This window comes from Belonocnema kinseyi, chromosome 5, assembly GCF_010883055.1.
Source record: "Belonocnema kinseyi isolate 2016_QV_RU_SX_M_011 chromosome 5, B_treatae_v1, whole genome shotgun sequence".
In the NCBI taxonomy this organism is placed as follows: domain Eukaryota; kingdom Metazoa; phylum Arthropoda; class Insecta; order Hymenoptera; family Cynipidae; genus Belonocnema; species Belonocnema kinseyi.
In genome coordinates this window covers 133534254-133537853 of record NC_046661.1, presented here as the reverse complement: position 1 = coordinate 133537853, position 3600 = coordinate 133534254, and the positions used below count along the sequence as shown (strand labels likewise).

General features: G+C 35.7%; 1 protein-coding gene across 1 annotated transcript in view; it reads right to left on the bottom strand.

Annotated features, from left to right (window-relative positions):
- The window catches only part of LOC117173115, an 11344-nt gene extending 8491 nt beyond the window's left edge, over positions 1 to 2853 (bottom strand). The window contains exon 1 of the mRNA XM_033361507.1: positions 2809 to 2853. The gene's annotated coding sequence lies outside the window, so the exon portion shown is untranslated. The remainder of the gene's footprint in view (positions 1 to 2808) is intronic.
- Between the last annotated feature and the right edge of the window lie 747 nt (positions 2854 to 3600).

Genomic DNA, 3600 nt, shown 5'->3' with positions numbered 1-3600 from the left:
GTGAGAGACGCTGACCGCGGCAAACCACCGAAATCGTTTGAGGACGTCGAATTGCAGGCTTTGCTGGATGAAGACGATGGTCAGACGCAAAAACAGCTCGTAAAACAACGCTACCAACAACAATTGGCCAATTTGAACCGTGCTCTGCGCTGGCAAACGCTACCCCACCCCGCTTACTCACCAGACTTGGCTCCATCCGACTACCACTTATTTGCATCGATGGGGCACGCACTCAGCGAACAGCGCTTCACTTTTTACGAAAATGTTGGAAAATGGCTCGATGACTGGTTTGCTTCAAAAAACGAAGACTTTTTTTGGAAAGGTATCCATAAATTGCCTGAGAGGTGGACAAAATGTGTAGCCAAGTCATAAACCAACTCAAAAACATCAGGCCGAAATCTCGACTCAGCAACTGGCTATTCCACCACGACAATGCACCACATCACAGAGCGATGGTCACAGTAGCTTTTTAGGTAAAATCTGGACTGACTATTCTAGATCATCCTCCTTACAGCCCAGATCTTGCTCCCCGTGACTTTTGTTTGTTTCCGGAAGTCAATGAACAACTAAAAGGGCATCGATTTTCTAACGAAACTAACCTTTTGACGGCGTGGAACCAAGCGTGTGCAGATTTCCCAGAAGAAAAGTGGCAGGGTTGGTTCGATGACTAGTTTCGACGTAAGAAAAAGTGTATTCACTGCGGTGGAATGTACTTCGAAAAACTATAATAGGTTCGTCTGTATTGCAAAACTTTCGTAGCACCTCATGTAAAAATATCAGAAATTTTAGAGTAAAATTTTTGTAGAACTAGGTAAACACGTTTAAGCGTGTGTTTGTTTGTAATTCATTTCTCTGGCTTCAAGTTCAAATATTTCACGAAAAAGTCACTGCATGTGGTTACAAATTCAATTGGTTTGTCGAAAACTCTTCTTTTTGGCTTAGAAATGCAAATTTTCAATCTTTTTTGGTTTAGTTGGCAATTTATTTGTCTCAGAATTAAGCTATTTTGTAAAACATTTTTTTCGGTTAAAAATGTGTGGAAATTTATTTCTTCGCTTAAAAATTCAACTTTTTTTTAATTTCACTTTTTTAGGTTTCAAATTTCACTATTTTAACAAGATCATCGTATTCGGTTAAAAATTCAACTGTCTTCCCAAAAATTGATTGATTTTCCTTGGAAATTAAAATTGTTTAATCATTTGTGTATGTAAATTAATCTGTTATGGTTAAGAATTATAATATTTTCTCAAAAATTAATTGATCTGTTTAAATACTTATCCTACTAATTGAGAATATATTTCTTTCTTTGAAATTTTAACTTTTTGTTAAAAATTATGTTTTCTTGTTGCTTCGAAATATATCTTCTTAATTTGAACATTCTATTATTTAACTTGAAAATTATATATTTTGTTAGAAATGCTTCTTTTTTAGTAAAAAATTATTTTCATTAGTCATCTTAGCATAATAAAAGCAACAGAGAAACGTTTCAATATCGCTGCAAGAGATTAAAACATTTTTTAGCACGCATACATTTTTCATATGTATTGCGCTTGGTGATCCATTTTATTGTAACTTCTGTAATTTTAGCGTAAACTGAATTTGGTAATTTCTAATGTCATTTTCATGATTTGAATTTTACACATGCGGTCAAAACAGCAGCCTTACCGTTTTTTAACTTCTACATTAAATCCCTAATCTCAGTGCCCCAGACTTTGCCAATCGAATTTGATGTCGCATCGTGTTCTACAATGCAGTTGTGGTGCCCTGTTGCTTCATCGCCTATAAAGAGTCTTTGAAAGTGTCTAGGGTGAAGAGTCTACACGGAAAGAATCTTAGGACAGCTGTTGCGTTTGGTTTAGTAGGGCAACACAACTGCGATTTTAACGCGACAGCAGTGCCATTTTGCGTGATGCAGCCGCCTTAGAATGTGGTGCAACGTTCCTCTCTTATATTTGGGAACGCTGATGTCCCGAACGAGAGAACGTAAACGTGCATTACAGTAGTCGATCCGACTTCTACATTCATACGAAATTTCTAATTTAAAATGTTATTAATTTTAATCCAAGTGAATAATCATTTCATTTGAAAATAATATGATTTTGAACGTTTTTCGGAATAGCTAAATTTTTTATTCTTTATCGAGGAGAAGGATGGAAATTTTAGGTTTTTAATTTTTTTGTAATTGGAAGGGGATATCTTTTATTATTATTCTCCATGTTTTTTTAATTTAAAGAAAATTTTTTATTTTAAATGTTTTTATTGATTTGGAAGGGAGAAAATTTTGGTTTTTAATTTTTGGAAGAAAGAATTTCTTTTCTTTTTACAATTTTATTGGGATTGAAGGAGAAATTTCTTTCTTTCTTGCATCTCTAATAATTTGAAGAATAATTGTCTATTTAAAACAAGAATAATTCAATTATGATTATTAACAATTAAATTTATTTCTAATTAAACTGAAAAGTAAAACACGACGCCCCACGCGTGTATGTAACGGCGCGGCGCGTCTCCCGAAACTAACGCAACCGTCTGACTGAATTCTGCGTCGGCTGTTGTCCCAAAAGTTTGGTGCGCTGTTCATCCCTCTATGGGATCGCAGCGTTTTCAAAATAAGAGAGTATATGTCTTGATCTCAGGGCGCGCTGACACTCGTGTGTCTAGCAGAAAAAAACTGCAGGGGTCATATTTTACACAAATCTAATACTTTCTCTCTTGAGAACGGAAAAACTCAAAATCTTATCAAAACCTTACAAATAATTTAGTTGCATTATGCTAAAAATAAAATTCTTTCAATATTTAAAGAAAACGCACCTTTCAGATTTTGAAATTTTATTCTTTCACTTGCTGTCTTTGAATATAAACTAAAAAAATTTAACTTCTGTAGCGAAAAGGTAATAAAAATAATACTATAACCTTTAAAAAGCATTGGAATAGCTTTGAAATTTTTTTCTATTACTCATACATTTTTTAGAAGTAAAGAGTTTTGTTACACATTAAATTTTATTACAAAAATTTTAAGTAAACGTTTGCAGAAATTAAAAAAATTATCAACCTCACTAAAAATTTTATTGTTCCGGGAGAAATAGAAGAAAAGACATCTTGATCACGTATACATTTTTTAAAAATCAACGATTTTATTGTAAATTAAATTTGATTAGAAACTTGAAAAATATTACGTCACAGAAAGTTTAAAAATTGTTGTATTCACAGCCTTTGACCAGTGTCACGTCTGAGTCGCCGATGAGTGGCGTCTGTGGTCTACAGTTTAGGACTCTCTTGATGTTGACGACTAGCGTGGCTCACTTTTCGAACGTGAGCTTGCGGGGCCCGTCGACTGATCGCAGGTGGGCTCGGCTGCTCTCGAAGAGACACCAATCGATTTTCCTTACGCGTAGCAGGCGACGAAGTTCTGAAGATATAGAACGGGCCAGCGGGGTCCACTCTTGTTCGGGAGAAGGCGACTGAACGAGTATCCCGAGCAGCCGCTTAGGAGGCCATAGCTTGTTTCATCAGCTTCGCATTGGCGTAGGCGCAGACTGTGCAGTTTTGGATGTGTTTCCTGACCCATGTTCGTCCACCGACTATCCAGGTGCGTGGGATTGC